The sequence below is a fragment of the Diadema antillarum genome, unplaced genomic scaffold (genome assembly GCF_040938485.1).
Source record: "Diadema antillarum isolate AM-2024a unplaced genomic scaffold, OU_Dant_1.0 seq00000654_RagTag, whole genome shotgun sequence".
Lineage (NCBI taxonomy): Eukaryota > Metazoa > Echinodermata > Echinoidea > Diadematoida > Diadematidae > Diadema > Diadema antillarum.
The window spans coordinates 390,866-410,033 of NW_027271567.1; the positions used below are offsets into that span (position 1 = coordinate 390,866).

At 40.9% G+C, this 19,168-nt stretch overlaps 1 protein-coding gene and 1 long non-coding RNA gene across 3 annotated transcripts in view; one reads left to right on the forward strand and one right to left on the reverse strand.

Moving 5' to 3' along the window:
- The first annotated feature begins 264 nt into the window (after nucleotides 1–264).
- LOC139736573 (uncharacterized) overlaps nucleotides 265–19,168 on the forward strand; it is a 31,062-nt gene continuing 12,158 nt past the window's right edge. The window contains exon 1 of the mRNA XM_071647320.1: nucleotides 265–367. The gene's annotated coding sequence lies outside the window, so the exon portion shown is untranslated. The remainder of the gene's footprint in view (nucleotides 368–19,168) is intronic.
- Nucleotides 6,793–17,665, reverse strand: LOC139736572 (uncharacterized). 2 transcript variants are annotated; one of them, XR_011711264.1, is made up of 5 exons: nucleotides 17,603–17,665; nucleotides 8,868–9,138; nucleotides 8,264–8,408; nucleotides 7,449–7,543; nucleotides 6,793–6,818 (listed from the first exon to the last, which is right to left on the reverse strand). It is a non-coding gene; the product is annotated as an uncharacterized lncRNA (long non-coding RNA). The 2 variants fall into 2 exon arrangements; XR_011711263.1 differs by lacking the exon at nucleotides 17,603–17,665 and having other exon boundaries at nucleotides 8,868–9,632.

Genomic DNA, 19,168 nt, shown 5'->3' on the forward strand with positions numbered 1-19,168 from the left:
GGAAAGACAAATAATTACAGTTCAGCTAGTTTATATAGAAATGAAGGTCCTACTGAATAGTGTTTATTCTTCTTCTTCTTATCGATAGCCTAGATTCTTGGAAATTTGGAGATGATCCCTACCCAGTCATTTTGATGTCTAAATATTCAGGTCTGGAAGTCACTGGAAGTCTGGAATACCGAGTGGGTGTGACCCCAGCGTTCGCAAGCAAAAAGTGCTGGCTGCAACAAGCGCGAGGCATTGTCTTCTCAGAACCCTGCTGGTGTGCTGTTCATCCACATACCCCCTTGCGCTACTCCGGAGCCCTGGACGGAACATCGGTAGTCGAGTGAAGCACTCACTGCCCCTTTTGACGCGTCTTAAAAAGGTGAGTCCTTTAGTATTATAGGCCTGATAAATCCCAGAATATAAAAAATCATAGTAAATGTGATCTGAATGTGTTGTTTCATATTTAAAAAAAAATTGACTGCTGCTTGGATTTTGCAGACTCGTGTTCTGGTAGAAACTCGAAACGTATTTTTGTTTTCATTTATTTTTCGTTAGTGTTTTCCAACCATTCCCCACCCTGCCTATGGTAAGCACATTTTCCGAATCTGTGAGAGCACTTGTATACAATTTACTATTCGCTTTGATAATGAAACAGTTCATGCTCTTTCACCGGGACAAACACGTCAATAAGATAAGGATGTTCAGTAAATCTTTATCTATGTGTACATATCTACATGATTTAAAATAGAATGGTATCATTATTTTCTGCAGTCAGAAATATTCCAGCCGTACTAAAATGTATAATCTCCATCTATACACACATCTAAAGAAACGAAAAGAAAATAATGGAGATAGAAGATAATCAACATAATGATACACTACATCTTTGTAGCTGGTCAGTTCTGCGGGCGTAGAGCGAGGTATACGAGCAAAATGCGTGCATGCTGAGTGTTATAGTTACTGGCCCTCTTCAAATGCGAAACTCTCCAAATCCCTGACCGGCCGCAGAAATTGTCGTGCATGCTGGAAAACCACCAACACGCAACAAGCCCGCGTAGCTTGCCCAGAAACGTGTGGCGGAGCTTAAGGCCGTGTCACACCAAAAAACGCGGGCTTGTGGCGAGGAGGTAGTTTCCAGCACGTAGAAGATTTTCAGCGGGCGAACAAGAATGTTTGCAATTTTCATTCATGCCTTGTCATACCGTACGGGGGAACTTCTGCGGCTTGACTTGCGGGGAAACAAATTTAGCGCGTAGTTGCCCGGAGGTGCTCACGCAAGTCCGATTTAACCGCAGCCAAGTTTTGAGCATGACCAAAACTTTTTCCGGGTGAGTCGCGGGAATGCCCGTAGAGGTCCACGCAGAACGCCAGTACGAGACCCTTAGCGGCAGTACTTCCCAGGCAATTCCCACGCAGGTACTTCGCAGTCCCGTATGCAGCCAAGATAATGAAATTCTATGAGATTTCAGCCATTCCATTAGAGGAATTCCTTCACTAAGTTGTCAGCCCCCACGCGACTGGTACAAAGGTCACACAGTATACTCGCAAGTATAACGCGTCCAGCAAGTAAGACACATGCGCTGACTCGCACAAATCCTTTTCCGCCCTCAGGAATGTCCGGTATGCTAGAAAATCCCTACACGTAACAAGCCCGAGTAGTTTGCCCGGAAAGGTGTGACAGGGCCTAAACACGGTTGCGGGGAAAAAAAATATGCGTGCGCACCTCCGGGCGACTACTTTTGAGATACATGCTAGGTACTGTCATGTGCGGATATCTACGGGGACCTCCGGGTAGTCAAAATTGTTCTTTGCAAGTCGCACGCAAGGCTGGTGTGACACGGCCTTTAAACTTAGCCACGGGTAAATAGGACTTGCGGGCGCACCTCCGGACAACTACGGGCGAGATACGTGCTAGGTACTGTCGTTGTCGGGCCATCTGCGGGGACCTCCGGGTAGCAAAAATTGTTCCCCGCAAGTCACTCGCAAGGCTTGCCCGGAAAGGTGTGACAGGGCCTTTATCCTATACCCTGCTAAAACAGTTTCCTCAAAATAATTCAAAGAAATATAACGAAGAATTTGGATTTCGTGTGCTTTAAAACAAAGGCAACAACCACCAAGCTTAGATATTTTCCCTTTCTGTAGAGTACTAGAATTACATATTTTCACTCATCACTTTCTCTCTCTCTCTCTCTCTCTCCCCTCCCCATAAAGTATAAGAAAATCTGGAAATCTTCTGAGCATAATTATCAAAGAACAAGAAATCCAAAACACATATCCCGAAAGTCCATATTCTCGAATGTATAGCATTAATAGATCAATTTGTGCTTGAAAGTACAAAAAATACAACAAAAAGTAGTTATACCCAAAATACCAAATCAAATGAGATTCAAGATGATTTCGCTTATCGGGAAAACAGAAAGAGTCATCAAATATATACAGAGCGTATAAAAAAAAGGTAATCCAACTTTGGAGGGCTAGCTACGCTACCATAGTACATCGGGCACATCTCACTGGCACTTTTCAGCTCTCTGGACGGGGGAACAGCGTGATAGATCGTAAGATCGTATAGATCGTTCAGAGCGTAAATACAGCGTGTATAGATCAGGGGCCCGTTGCATAAAAGTTACTGTTATGGTAACTTTGCCATCCAATGGTAACTTCCATGGAATTCTTGACTTTGATTGGCTGTTGAGTATTGTTGCCATGGTAGTTACCATTAGATGGCAAAGATACCATAATAGTAACTTTTATGCAACGGGCCACTGATAACATTGGGAACATCGCACTGACAGCGTAGTTAATTACATCGTTCTAAAGCGTAACTGCAGCGGCAGAAATTGTAATGTCTCATTCCTGTTCATCGTAGTAAGAGCGTAGAAAGCACGACCGTGTTAGTCGTAAATACACCGTTCTTAGAGCATTCTAACATCCTACTGTGTCCAGATCGGCTCATGTTTTACCCGATCCTTCCTGATCTGAGAAAATCTTCAAATCGTGGCGAGAACAATAAAGTGAAACAGGGGCTTCCAGTGTCCTGCTCACAACGAAGCAACCAAACTATATCAGCCAATTGCAACATACATCATTCTAAAAGATGATATCAGGAGCCCAATACTAAAACCATACACACACAACCTAAATTGGTAGGCAGGACTAATAAGAAGCTAGTCCAGATGGTGTCACCCTGGACTAGTGTTATTCTAGTAATGCTAGCTTGACTTGCTTATTGGACTACCGTGAAGTTAGTAATGACTACTGGACTTGGTAAGCCAAGGCAAGTAATGACTTCTGGACTTGCATAATGCTAGTCATGATGTTAGTTAACACTGCTGGACTAGGGAAATCAAGCTAGTAATGAGCATAAAACTACTCATCATGTTAGTAGTGATTGCTGGACTAGTTAGGCAAAAGATAGTCAAAGAGTGCTGGACTAGCACAAAGCTAGTCATGTCTGCTGAACTAAGTTACTAGCTTTGGATTTCCATGCTAGTCATGACTGCTGGACTAGCATGAGACTTGTAATGGATGCTGGACTATGCTGAGTAAGGCTAGTCATTGCTGCTTGACTAGAAAACGACTAGCTTTAAACTAGTGTAGATGGTGTCAAGTTACACTAACATAGAGCTAGTACAAACAGCTAGACTAGCTTATTGCTGGTCTGGCCCTTTTGACTAGCTTTCACCAAACCTAGTGCAGCATGCGTGACAAGCGAAAGCTAGTCAAGGTCTCGGAGATGAATCTGAAATGAAATTACATGTATGCAGATAATGTAACTGTGACGAAAATACATTAAAACAAAAGCAATAATATCAGGTTAAAGATTTCAAATTTTATTCATCCAACGAATGCAGCAAATTAATGTAGGCATCATTAATATCACAAATGAATCTTACATAATTGAAAAGAAATTGAATTGCAGCATTGAATAAACAAATGAATATACAGGGTTACATAAAAACACTCAATGCACAATGGGAAGCATGAAATAAATCAAGAGTCAAGCTCTACAACTGCATATCTCCTTATATACAACATTTATATAAAATTGAACCCGTAAATGGCCATGTGTTGTGAACTTGCAACCCAAAAGGGTGGACCAAAAAAAAAAATTATGTTATGATTCATTGTTATATGAGCTCATTAAGCACATGAAATTGTGACACGGCAAGTGATAGAATAAAAAAACCATGAAGGTGCGGGGGAGGTGAGGGGGAGAGGGGAGAGAAACGGTACACATAAAGTCTATGGGAGCGATTTTTTTTAATTATGTGAATAACTTTGCTATACTAGGAACTAGGCAGTTGATTTTGGTTTTATCTTACAGCTAGGACAGGTATAATAATCCAACTCCAAATGCATTATAAATTTCTCAATGATAATTATCTCAAATCAAGTCACAAAAGCTTTAATCATATGACCAAGTCAACTTAACACTATGAGAGCAAATTTATAATAATTCATAATTTTGGTATAATATGGGCTACAAACTTGATTTGAGTCTTTCTCATCCTTCTCATTATTTCAGCTTCATAACGCATGTTTTATTGTACAGTGTATTAAGAACTATAAATTATATGTGGCTATACAACTCGAAATCTGTGTCAAGGAGTAGCCGCAAGGCAAAGTCTGAAACTAAAGCAGAAATTCATTCCCACGGATTGTGTACTAAATGTACAGTACATGTATTTTGGAATTTAATTAGAGAAATCTGACTCTGGTTGCTTTCTTACAAATGATTATAACATAGGCATATAGTAATAACTCATTGAGATAATGTGTGTGGTTCCTATACAATTTCGTTATCACAGAGTATATTTCATAAACTTTCACACACAAACACATTACTGTCCATAAGAATAAGATGTAATGAGGCTTGGAGTGATGTAACATCCAATACAAATGTAGGTACATGTGATGTATTAATCTGATCTAAAAATACAACAAACGGAACAATTTCTCTAAAAATTTCAGATTTTGACTTTCTTTTTATATCATGCCATTTTGTACAGAAAGGATGCATTTCTGAAGGTGGTATCAAGGTATGAAATCAGACTAGTACAAGACCGATGTTAGTACACAAAACAGTCTGTCCAAAGGGGTTTTCCGAGGTATTGTCATGAACAACATTTCATGAATATTCTTTATCTTTAAGGTATCTACTTAAAACGTATCTTGACTGTAATGCGTTCGGGTCTGGGTCTTTTCCTCTCTTGGGGGCCCTATCCTCTGCCCCCCCCCCCCCCCAAGCTCTAAGGAGGTTATCATAGGTATTGAGGCATTGTCATGAACGTATATTCTTCACCTATAAAGATATCCACATACACCATATCTTGCCTATAATGCTTTTGGATCTGGAGCACAAAAGTTTCTCCCATCTTCCCTTGCCCCCCCCCCCCCTCCCCCCCCCCCCACCCCCCTCGACCACATGCTCAACATGAACAACCTTGGGACCCTACCCACTAAGGATGATCCCAACCAAGTTTGACTGAAATCTGGACTCCGGTTTGAAGAAGATGGACATGTGTTTTTTCCCCTTGGCCCCCACCACCGAAACTTGGGTCTTTCCATGAACAAACTATATTCTTTATAGGTAAATGTATAGATCTACAAATAACATATTAACTGCATTGTTTTGGGGTCTGGAGAAGAAGATTTTTAAAGATTACCCCCTTTTTCCCCTTGGGGCCGTCCCCCTGGGCCACATGCTCCACATGAACAACTTTTGGTCCCTACCCCCTAAGAATGATCCCCACCAAGTTTGGTTGATATCCGCCCACCAGTTCTTGAGAAGAAGATGAAAATGTAAAAGTCTATGCACGACGCATGACGAACAAAAAGCGATCGATCGCAATAGCTCACTCAAGCCTTTGGCTCAGTTGAGTTTAAAATAGACACAATGAACATTACCCACTTCACTAGCAGTTGTTAAGACCACATTTTGAAAACAGTACAGGGATCGACCAGTCTCTGTCCTAAAAATAGATCATTTTTTTTTTTCACCAGAAAGCCAGTTTCTGACTAAAGCCAGTTTATTGTGTTACTGATATTTGATCATCTAACATTCAAATTAAATATCAAGTAGCACTAATTGACAAAAAACTTCTTCAAATGGGAGCAATTTGAAACAGTTAACCAAAATAAACTAGCAATTATACTTCAAATGACCTTGTTTTTTGACTTTTAAGGCTTTGACCCTGTCATGTGACTTCAAAGTGTGTCATAAGGGGAAAGTTACCATAGTGCACCTATTATCCAAGTTTGGTTATGATTGAAGTTCAAAAAAGTTACTGAAACTGTAACAGATGGACACATGGAAGGAAGCATGGATGAACATACAGAATTTGGATCGTTATGTGTCATCACAATATTTGGTGAATACTGCCAGTTGTTTGGAAAAATAAAATCTTCCCTATAATAAGGTTGTTTTCAGGGCAGCTTGAAGTTTCAAAACAAACTCTTTTCATCGACGAACCCTGTTCTACTTTTAGTGTTGAAGTGCTGCAGTACGTCCTGGTAACAGCTTCATGTTCAACTACAGATGAGCCTGATGAGGCTGACTCTTCAACAAGAATGTAAGTTCCAACTTCAGAGGAGCATTTAATGTATCTCAAAAGAGGAAAAAGCAAGGATATGTACGTAGGCCTATACACCGATGGTAGCTGTCTCTTCTCATTGGGCTTCTAATCTAACGTTGGAATTTTGTTCAGTCAGGGGCTTGGTGGGAGCTGCAACTACTCTCTCTCTGCCTGAGTTGATGAGTGGTGTCATAGCTCCTAAAGGTCTCCAAACGATACTCAATGAATCCCGAGATCCTTGTCATACAGGTACTCCTGAAATATAAGAATGCATTGTAGGTCAAAGCTTTTTCTCGAGTCTCAACAAATTTCACTTTGGCACAGAGTTGACTATAACTGATGAAGATCTGATAGCAGTAGAAATACATGTAGTGGCATTCTTATGGAAGAAAACGAGAATAGGTTTATAATAAATGAACGGCGCAACTGGCATGTTGGAGCTTACGTTACATTACGTTACGTTGGAGTTTACGTACATCCAACCTAAGTCATGGAATCAGACCAATCTGCACACAAAATTTATTAGACATCTATGAAAATGTACATCAAAGATTATCAAAAGCCCCCACATTGCCTGTATATTTGCCCAATGATTTAATTAAGACATAGATGCAATTAATTTCCCTGTAAAGGCCCCCCCTTTTTTTTGGGGGGGGGGGTGGCTCATGACCATATCCTGAACAACTTTGGGTCCTTGCCCCCTAACTAAACAAGGATGATCAACTCCTAGTATGGTTGAATTCTGTCCACTATCTCTGGAGAAAAGTTGAAAATGTTCAAGTTTTTGCAAGCTAGATGAATAAGATACCATGTATGTCACTTAAGCTTTCTGCTAAAGAGGGCTAAAAAGTTGTAGATCACATAAACTTATGAGTATAAACTTACATATCCTTGTGCACCTTGTGTGGTGTCTCACAAAGTGGGGTACTGCATCGCAACTGCCTTGGCTTCAACGCGTCTTTTGCTCACTACTTGGGTATCTGAATTTAAAAAGGAAGCAAGAAGAATGTTAATCATATTCTACGAAGCAAATATATAACATCAAAAAATTGACCCTCATTTCAATCTTTTAAGGGGCTGAACTATTTTCATGGTTTTTTTCTTGGCATTAATTTCTATTGCTATTCAGTACTGCTGTTTCAAGTACATTTATTCATGTGCTTCTTACACCAAATATCAGTTAATACAAATGAAAATTTCATGCAGATGGGTTAAGTGTGGATGTGCACAGTTAGTAGAAAAATACAAGATGTGATTATCCATCGAACTTTATGGCAAATCAATTTCCATTTTTTTTATTCATCATTATTATAATTATATCATAAGTATTAGGACTATTATCATTTACATGTGGCCCAATGGGGCTACCAAGAAAATAAGTCAGCGCGGAGTCTTGTAGGTACACTCTGTTTACATGTTTCATACAAGTATATCAGTCTTTATTTTTAAATCTATAACCATCACTTCATTTACCACGTTATACTTACCGGTCCCTTCATTTTTTTTTTTTTTTTTTTTTTTTTTTGGGGGGGGGGGGGCACATTTTAGTCTGTTATTCTCTATATTTGAGAAGACAAAAACAAAAGTGAACAGGCAAATTAGATGGTGCTACAATTTGTATATTGCATGGAAATGTATAGTACAAGACATGACAATGGGAAACTGGTTTTCCAGACCAGTATTCAAACAATTGAACTTACGCTGTACAGTTTTCTGCTTCCATTATCAACAAGAAATATGCTACGATGATCTGGATAAGCAGGTGTCTCCTTGGAGCAGTCAGAACTCCTTCCATCAGCTATTGAAGTATCTCCTCCCCCTTGGAGTGATGTGTGTGTTGAATTCCTGGGCAAATAAGTAAAATTTAAAGGTTTTACAAATCATACAAATTATGGCATGAGGATAATAGGTCCCTCCAGTTTACATTATAAACTTGAAGTGCAAAATCATTTAATATACATATTTGCCATAAGCAACGTTCAGCTCTACTTACACAACTCAAGACTGACCATAACATGGTTTTCACTTCTGTCGATACAGCAAGTACACATTTTTCTTAAATACGAGTACTAACCTCTCAAGGCTTTCATTTTCAGAGAGAAGGACAGCTCCAAAACTGCTCCATGAAGAATAATTAATACTTGAAAATCATTTCTTCAAACAAAACAAAACCAACAAAACTTTCAGTCTCTTAATGTAGCCTCTTATGTAATTACTGAGACTCTAGAATGTAAAATAAATGTGAATCAATTTCAAACTAGTCTCCCTTCATTAATCATCGTGGAAAACAACAGAATAGCTTACAGCAGGGTTAGTGCAATGGAAGTCCATATCTCAGAGGCTCCTTCGCTGATGTTGGCCCGGTGTTTCCAGCATTCGTCAACCCTGCATTCAATGGCTAGTCGTTGGCCACATCTGTTACATGTACTTCTTCAATCTGGTGATCTGCACCCTCGTGGTGTGACAGAGACTGTACAGCTATCAATCTGTCTTCGTTCTCCAAATGATGACCCCTATACCGAGTTCCTTTAAATCACCATCACTCCCGAAGAACTGTCATGTTACGTCTTTTTATCTGGAGGAAAGCATGAAAACACAATGTTCAGAAATGGATTTAGAACTCATCTCCACAAGACAATATGCAGTTCCGTTTTGTCCACACAAATACTAAGTGTGCATCAATAGAAAAGCTAGTAATTACTTTTTAGCTACATCGATCAGCATATTTAGAAAGACCCAAAGATGATCTCTGCCAAATTTCAATGCCTAAGGTCACCTGTAACTTTCATAAAAAACAATGTTCAAATATAGTACCCGTTGTCGTCTGCTAAAAGGGGGATCGATCTCCATGATGTGTGAGCACGTTGATCTTCAGCTAGAAGTGTGATGTCACAGTGGACTAACACTTAATAGTGCATGCATCGTATTTCTTACTTAGATGATTGCCACACATGACGTGGGAGTGCAATAGCACTATGGTATTCTCCCAGCTGTGTGGATGCTCGAATGTGGTGGCAAATAAAAGTCCTTTTTACTACATAGGTCATCACAATTATATAAATCACCAAATTTCACCATTTTTTTTTTTTTTTTTTACCGTATCAATCGAGATCACCTTCTGGCAACACAGTGTCAGTGATTCGGCTGTCGACTCAATAGCAATGTAGAGTTTCTAGACGCTTCTAGTCTATTGCATTAACCCTATTTCAACTGGGCTATTGGAGACCAAGTTTTTACGGGGGGGGGGGGTCAATTTGACCCCCCCCCCCCCTTCAGATCTCGGCCGCCGATCGCGTGATCGCCGCAAAATGTTGCCTGAAAATAGAGCCGGATGTCAACTACAAGATTACATGGTCATACAATAGAAAAAATGTTGATTTTATATTTTTGAATAAATTAATTATGCAAATTATATATTATTACATATAACTCCAACAAAAAGACTGAAGGATTGCTAAATTTTTGAGTTCCTCAAGACACATCAAACAATTTTCTTTTAAAAAAATAGCGCAGTCAAAATCAGTTTCTTTTGTTTTTTTTATTGTTTTGTTAATTTTTCATGTATTTTACTGTTTTTTCGATCTTTTGTTTTCCATTGTTTGTTTGGGTTTTTTTTCCAAAATTTGTTGCAGGCACTTTTTCAAGCGTATCTACATTAGAATTGATTAATTTCAATGGTTAAAAGTTGAAATAATCTAATTTATATCAATTAAACAAAAAAACAAACAAACAAACAAACCACAATTTGCATAGGATTTGCACAGAAATCATGAATTTGAGCTGTTTTCAGGTTGACATGCATATATGCAAAACATTGCGTAACTTCAAAACGGTGTACCCGGACGTCGCAAATTTGGTCTCAAAATATGCGGGAGACTTCAATGAAAAAAGTCATGAAATGACGCGGCAAAATCTTTGCGCGTTGCGAAATCGTGGCGTGAAATGTCGAGAAGGGGGTCAATTTGACCCCCCCCCCCCCCCAGTTAAAATAGGGTTAATTATAGCACAGCTTTATATACGTCGATCTCTAACCGTGGTCTAAACTCGACTAGACGTCTCCCTCTACATACTTTACAGTGATCATCTCTGTGTGCATGATGCTATGCTTGTAGTCCATGTAGAGTTCATACCACTGCACTGTAGGCCAAACGTTAGGTCTATAATACCGCAATGAGAACCGGACCTAGGGTGGTATTATGTCAGAAACTTAGGAAGTGCCTAGGAAAGACAAAATTGGTATTCTGAAATTTCTTCCTAGGCACTTCTTAATGCAAATTAGGCCATCCTTATTCCCGCCCACGTCCTTTCCTAAGCCAATACGAAATGCCGTATCATAAGGAACTAACCGATGTCTGCCAATGACAATCGCATATTACTATGACGTAGGGTCAAATACACGAGGGCGCGGCATGTCCCCTTTCTCACGCTCATTTCGCGCATCAAAGTACATGTGCGCGCAATGACTGACAAGCGCGCCTATCACGATGCTTGCAGTTTGCTATTCTTAACAACGTACTTAGGACAGGGGTGGAGCTTTCCTAAATATTTTCCTAAAATTCTTTCCTAAGTGCATTCTAGAATACCAACTTCTTCCTAAGTCAGAAATTTGCATATTCCCGCCCCCTTCCTAAGTTTCTTCCTAAGTCTACTTAGGAAGAAACTTAGGAAGATTTTCAGAATACCACTTAGGAAAAAATCCTGACTTAGGAAGAAATTTCTTCCTAGGAAGGATTTCAGAATACCACCCTAGGATATAGCTTATCCTGGAAAACCGTTCAATGTAGGCCCTAGATGTTTAACAGTGGTCTAGGTTCTGCTTCTACTATGTTCTAGGGCTAAATCGTGATATCGGTCCCCTCTCATTCTGCGTGTGTGTCTCCACTAATGCGTAAAGTCTATGGAGGTTGAAAGAAGTCCCCAGCTATAGCGGTGAAGGGTGAGTGGGGACCTAACCGGAGTTCTAGACTACCTACTAATACTAGTTGGGCCTAACCCGTTAGTAATAGTAGGCCTATTTCGCGTTAATGCTGTTCTAGTTGGAATAGAATAAATGAGTAGGGCCTACAACTAACGCCAACGGTTGTGAGACTTGTTTAGACTAACGGTTAGACTTTTACAGTTAGACTTAGAGTAAGCCCTACCTCGGTAGAACCCCAACTTAAGTACATGTACTATGTAGACTAGACCGTGTCTAGTTCTATTAGTTTCTCTAAGATCTAACATTACACTGTTAGTGTTAGTAGTTAACGTTAGGCCTACGACTAACGTTCTGGAGAATTTAGACTCAGAGTTTAGTGTGTCCCAATATTTTCTGAAACGCATAATGTTAACGTTAGAACTTTTAGAACTCTATTAGAAGAATATAGCTCCTGATGATCGATGTATCATGAGGCATTTTTTCAACTTCGCTCTATAGGTCAGGGGCGTCACCAGCTTTTTTTCAAGGGGGGTGCGTTTTGACACTAAATGTAACGAGATTTTTTGGACAGACATTATTTTGGAATATAGGAAGCTCTCAATCCCTAGACTTTTACTGTTTTTTGAGGGAAACCAAGCGGGGAAAGGGCACCGGCGTAGCTAGGATTTCATCTTGAGAGGGGGGTGGGTGTTAGTATGCGGGGGAGCGAGCAAGGGGGGGGGTGTGGAAGTGCCTGTTGTCTCCCCCCCCCCCCCCCTCTCCTCCCACGGTGAGAACTTTTTTGCATTTTGATCAGTAAGTTGTAAATGGTGCAGTTTGATGCATGCTTTTTGCGTGTTTTTATCGACTTGAAACAGTCCCACTTGTTTAAGGTAGCAGTACATCTTGATGGAAATTGTTGTTGAACAATGTGCCTATAAACTATATCATTTCAATAAACTTCTTGCATTGATTCTTACACTGATGTCATGAACGCGACCGAGCCCGAGCAAGCGGAGCGAGCGAGGGGGAGGGTGAAATTGCATTTTGATGTTGTAAATGGTGCAATTTGATGCATGTTTTGCTTGTTTTATCGACTTTAAACATGCCCACTTGTTAGCAGTGTATTTTGATGTAGATTGTTATTAAACAATTTGCCTATAAAATAGTATCATCCAAATAAACTTCCTATTTTAATATTTACACTGAATATCATGAACGCGGCCAAGTAAGAGCGAGAGGAGTGAGCGAGGGGGAGGATGTGGGAGGGAGTGTCCCCCTCCCACGGTGAGCACTTTTTGCAGTTTGATGTTGTAAATAGTGCAATTTGATGCAAGTTTTTTGCGTGTTTTATCGACTTGAAACAGTCCCACTTGTTTAAGGTATCATAATTAATCAGTACATTTTGAAGTAAATTGTTATTGAACAATAATTGCCTATAAACGGTATAATTTAGATAAACTTCTAGCAATAATTCTTACACTGATGTCATGAACGCGACTGAGCCCGAGCAAGGGGGGGGGGAGGTTGTGGGAGGGGGTTGTCCCCCCTATAAAGGGATTATGGAATGACGGTGTGAAACAACAAATTGTGAACGACAAATTCCTGGCAGCAATATCAGGAGAATGGCATAACGACTACATGCGAGCGAGAGGAGCGAGCGAGCTTGAAAATGTTGACATTTTACAGTCCCCAAACTGCCGTTTGCAGCCATATTTTTTTGCTTTGGAAATTCAGGGGGGGGGGGGCGCACCGGGCGCAACTGCTGGCAATTACTGGCAGCAACATCAGGTGAATGGCATAACAATTAAATGCGAGCGAGCGAAGAGAGCGAGCTTGAAAATTTTGACATTTTACAGTCCCAAAACTGCCATTTGGAGCCATATTTTTTCGCTTTGGAAGTAAAGGGGGGGGGGGCGCAAAGGACGCAACTGCCGGCAATTTCTGGCAGCAACATCAGGAGAATTGCATAACAATTAGATGCAAGCGAGCGGAGCGAGCGAGCTTGAAAATTTTGACATTTTACAGCAAAAAAAAAGTGCCGTTTGTAGCTATATTTTTTTCGCTTTGAAAATTAAGGGGGGGGGGGGGCACCGGGCGCAACTGCTGACAATTACTGGCAGTAAAATAAGAAGAATTGCATAATGATTAAATGCGAGCGAGCTTGAAAATTTTGACATTACAGTCCAAAAACTGCCGTTTGAAGCTCTGTCTTTTTTGCTTTCGAAATTAAGGGGGAATTAAAGGGGGGCGCATCGGGCGCAACTGCTGGCAATTACTGGCAGCAATATCAGGAGAGCATAACGATTACGTGCGAGCGAGCGAAGAGAGCGAGCTTGAAATTTTTAGATTTTACAGTCCCAAAACTGCCGTTATTAGCCATATTTTTTCACTTTGGAAATTAAGGGGGGAGGGGGTCGCACCGGGCAAAACTGCTGGCAATTACCGGCAACAACATCAGGTGAATTGCATAACGATTCAATGCGAGCGAGCGAAGAGAGCGAGCTTGAAAATTTTGACATTTTACAGTAAAAAAACTGCCGTTTGTATCTATATTTTTTCGCTTTGGAAATTAAGGGGGGGGGGCGCACCGGGCGCAACTGCTGACAATTACTGGCAGTAACATCAGAAGAATTGCATAATGATTAAATGCGAGCGAGCTTGAAAATTTTGACATTACAGTCCAAAAACTGCCGTTTGAAGCTCTATCTTTTTTGCTTTCGAAATTAAGGGGGAATTAAAGGGGGGCGCATCGGGCGCAACTGCTGGCAATTACTGGCAGCAATATCAGGAGAGCATAACGATTACGTGCGAGCGAGCGAAGAGAGCGAGCTTGAAATTTTTAGATTTTACAGTCCCAAAACTGCCGTTATTAGCCATATTTTTTCACTTTGGAAATTAAGGGGGGAGGGGGTCGCACCGGGCAAAACTGCTGGCAATTACCGGCAACAACATCAGGTGAATTGCATAACGATTCAATGCGAGCGAGCGAAGAGAGCGAGCTTGAAAATTTTGACATTTTACAGTAAAAAAACTGCCGTTTGTATCTATATTTTTTCGCTTTGGAAATTAAGGGGGGGGGGGCGCACCGGGCGCAACTGCTGACAATTACTGGCAGTAACATCAGAAGAATTGCATAATGATTAAATGCGAGCGAGCTTGAAAATTTTGACATTACAGTCCAAAAACTGCCGTTTGAAGCTCTATCTTTTTTGCTTTCGAAATTAAGGGGGAATTAAAGGGGGGCGCATCGGGCGCAACTGCTGGCAATTACTGGCAGCAATATCAGGAGAGCATAACGATTACGTGCGAGCGAGCGAAGAGAGCGAGCTTGAAATTTTTAGATTTTACAGTCCCAAAACTGCCGTTATTAGCCATATTTTTTCACTTTGGAAATTAAGGGGGAGGGGGTCGCACCGGGCAAAACTGCTGGCAATAATTACCGGCAACAACATCAGGTGAATTGCATAACGATTCAATGCGAGCGAGCGAAGAGAGCGAGCTTGAAAATTTTGACATTTTACAGTAAAAAAAAACTGCCGTTTGTATCTATATTTTTTCGCTGTGGAAATTAAGGGGGGGGGCGCATCGGGCGCAACTGCTGACAATTACTGGCAGTAACATCAGAAGAATTGCATAAAGATTAAATGCGAGCGAGCTTGAAAATTTTGACATTTTACAGTCCCAAAACAGCCGTTTGAAGTTATATCTTTTTTGCTTTCGAAATTAAGGGGGGGGGGGCGCACCGGGCGCAACTGCTGGCAATTACTGGCAGCAATATCAGGAGAATTTAAATGCGAGCGAGCGGTGCGAGCGAGCTTGAAAATTGTGACATTTTACAGTCCCCAAACTTCCATTTGTAGCTATATTTTTTCGCTTTGGAAATTAAGGGGGGGGGGAGCACCGGGCGCAACTGCCGGCAATTACTAGCAGCAACTTCTGGAGAATGGCATTACGACTAAATGCGAGCGAGCGGAGCGAGCGAGCTTGAAAATTTCGACATTTTACAGTCCAAAAAATGCCGTTCGAAGCTATATCTTTTCGCTTTTCGCTAAGAGGGGGGGGGGGGGACGCCCGGTGCGCCCCTCCCCCTGGATTCGCCACTGGTAGTCATGGGTGTCGGTTTATGTTCATGACTGGGGGAGGTATGGCCAGCGAGGTGGCGTCGAAATGACCAAGCGGGGGAAGGATGTCCGAAATCTGCACTTTAGAGCATCCCTTTATTGTGCGTGTTTGTTTGTGTGTGGTGTTATGATATACATGGAAAAGTTATGAAGTAGCCCAGGTTAAGTCTTTTTATTGGCAATGCAAGACATTTTTATATAGACTAGTATGTAAAGCAACACTGCAAAATCAATGATCTAGCTTTGATATAATGAAGCGTAAGGTACAAAGGTGTACATTCTACATCACATTGCGCAACATTGTAGCGACTCTTTTTGCCGTTCGGATGTTCGGAGTACACTGCGCACATCCTGCTTATATGCAGAATGCCAACCAGGAATCACGCTGAATCACAATCTTTTGTCGGGTCCGGGCTTTTTGAACAATGTTTCACACTATATACCTATTTGATTATGGTTAAAAGAAATCATAGAAAAATATCTTATTTCTTGATCACCCTTTCATTCAAAAGCAGTTTACTAACCCTTGAATTACTATTTTGGTAAGTCATTTCCCCTCCCCCCCAATGGATGGGGGGGGGGGGGGGGCGCACCCCCCCCCCCCCCCCCCTCCGTAGTTACGCAACTGCTTTTGGGTGAAATAATTGGACAGATTTCTAACAAAAAAGCAAGAAAATCTTTTCATCGCGGGAATTATGATTATGTGGGATGGTGCAAATGGTGCGATTGCCTTACAATATTCTTATGGGGGCAACATTTTTGTTTTCTTTCAAAAGCAAGAAAATCTTCTCATGTCGGGAATCATTAATTATGTATGGGGTGGGGGACAAAATCAAAATATGCTTGCCCCTCCAATATTTATATGGGGGTAACTTTTTGTTTTTCTGTCAAAAAAAAATGGTAAGAAAATCTTCTCGTCTCTAGAATTATGGAGGGGGGGGGGGTGGGCAAAATGATATGCTTGCCCCTCCATTTTTGTTAATGAGGCTAAGGCTCGCTCTTGGGCTGGCTATATGGATTGGTCAGAAGTAACGTACATAGACCCTACATCGTCTTGTAAGTAGCACACGTACATGCAAACGTGTACGTGCTCCGTATCGTACGGATGTATAAAGTACGGTCGATAAATAGTAAACACTGTATAGAATACTAGTAGATATGTATAAAATTAGTGCTGCCAGAACCAGGGGTGCGAATTTGTTTTTGCCCACGATTCTTTGTTGTTGTTGTTTTTTTTGTCCCTGGTGCAAAATATAAAAAAAAATAGAAAAGAATAATTATTTATCGTCCGGCGTTGAGGTCGCTCGCAGGCCGATTTTTTTTTTTTTTTTTTAAGGATCTGAAGGGGGGTGCGTTCGCACCCAACGCACCCCCCCTGGTGACGCCCATGTAGGTGCCTACAAAAGTACAAGTAGCCCCCTAACACAGTTACAATGTCAGATGTACAATGTCAATGACGGTTACATTCGTCACTCATTTTTGTTAATTTTGGAAATCATAACCAGGGGCCCGTTTCATAAAACTTGTCATCAGTGACAAGTTGTCATAGATGTGACAAGCTACTGAAATCCTCGCATCTGATTGGCTGAGAGTAAATTTGTCATAGAAATGTGGCAGTTGTCACTGATGACAAGTTTTATGAAACGGGCCCCTGGTCTAGACTCTATTTTGTTTGAAAAATGCGTTTCTAACGTTAAAAAGTTAAAGACTTTAGATTCTATAGTCCGCGAATAGGCCGAGCCCCATCCCAACATCACAAAGACTCAAAGTATTACTGTAGCATATCCTAACACCTAACAGTTGAGTTTCGGCCTCGGATTCTAGCTGTTAGGTGTTAGATCGTAAGGTAACTGCGACCAGCCCCATAGCTAACTGTGTACACTAACGTTACAAGGAGCGTCCCGGGCCCGGGGTTATTCGTAAGGTAACTTAGATGGTCGTTTACGGAGAGGTAGACTAGCCCATAATACTGGAAAAACTCAACGAGTTATAATTAGATCGATCTATGGTTTGCTTACCTTCAAAAATGTGAATAATATCTCCGCCCCACTCCATTTGAAGACAGAAATTTTCTCACGTCCATTACATCCAGGCGCTGATTCTCACGATTGCACACGCACGTAAATCCTATGCATACATAAATACACGCACAGCACATGCATCGTATACACATGCACACAGTACGTCCACGTACAGGCGACGCGTCGCTCAGGTAAACCTTCCCGCGCCCAAACCAGGGGAAATTGCGGCTGGTGATTGGCTTAAAGTAAACACATGACAGGGGAATTCTCAATTTCTATTGGCCTAACCAAATGCATTCAAATATGTATTCACTGGAATTCACCCTAGTTCTGCCAACTTGACTTACTAGTTCACGGTAGTTCCTTCAGTTTTACTAACATGCGCTGTTTTCGTAAGATCAACGAGTTTATGATAGTTTCTCCACTTCGACTAGCTTTACACTAGTTCCTCCACTTTGACTAATTCTTGGCGTATACACTGCAAACTAGTACAGCATACAATTTTATGCTAGTCAGACTTGATTGACTAGCTTTGGGTTAGTAAACCATGGCCTGATTTAATCCAGCAGAGCATTACTAGCTGCATTGCCGCATTTTACTATCATCATGTTCGTATAGCAATTTTTACTAACCGTGCTCGACTAGTTTAATGCTAGTCAGGCCAGGAATTGACCCATTTAGGTTGTGTGTGTAGTGCCATCATTTAATTGAAAAGCTGTGGTTCAATCAACCCTATATCAATTAAAATCAAAGATAGATTTCAAACCATTTACATACTACTACATCTCAGGTGGCTGTTAAACCCCGGTACCCAAAGCATGGCTGCACACATCTCATACACATGCAGTATATTTTTGCTTTGTTTTCAATTTCGTGAATTGTATCAAAGTCAACTGATATTCATCAAATTAACATCTTGCAAAAGTGTTGCCTCCAGTAATGCAAGTGCATTGCTTATCCATGGAAATTGATACTTTTGTCAATATACGTGGACCTTGATCCTGAATTCAACCACTCACGAAATTGTCCTACAAGTCCTCATTGGTAAAATATACTAATGAAGTATTTATGATGCACACAGAATTCCTCAACTTAACACCCCCTCCCCACGGAAAAAAGAGCAATAAATAAAGAGACAAGAAGTATTAACAGCAACGTCTCACAGTCTCATCTAGACGATAATCAAACAGGCAAATTTCTGAAGTTTCAGCAATAAGGGGCGAATTCTATCGCAAAATATTGTACTCTGAAGAATATAATATCTAATGAAGAGAAATGACAGAACCTGACTGAAAAGCAAGATGTGTAACACCTTTCTGCTTTGCTCATGTCCCCTTTATTTTATTTGAAAGCGATACTCTGGAATCCAGCTCCACCTAGTGTTTTCACATCTTAGAGGGGTCCCTTGCCTTTTGCTCCCTGCTTTTTTTACACTATGCCCACATGGTAAAATGCGATGACAAGTGTTATCACCAATCAAGAACAGCCAGTGATGACGATCAAATTAAAATGTGGGAGAAGAGAGGAGGGTTCACACATATTGGGCAACTACCCTCCGGCATC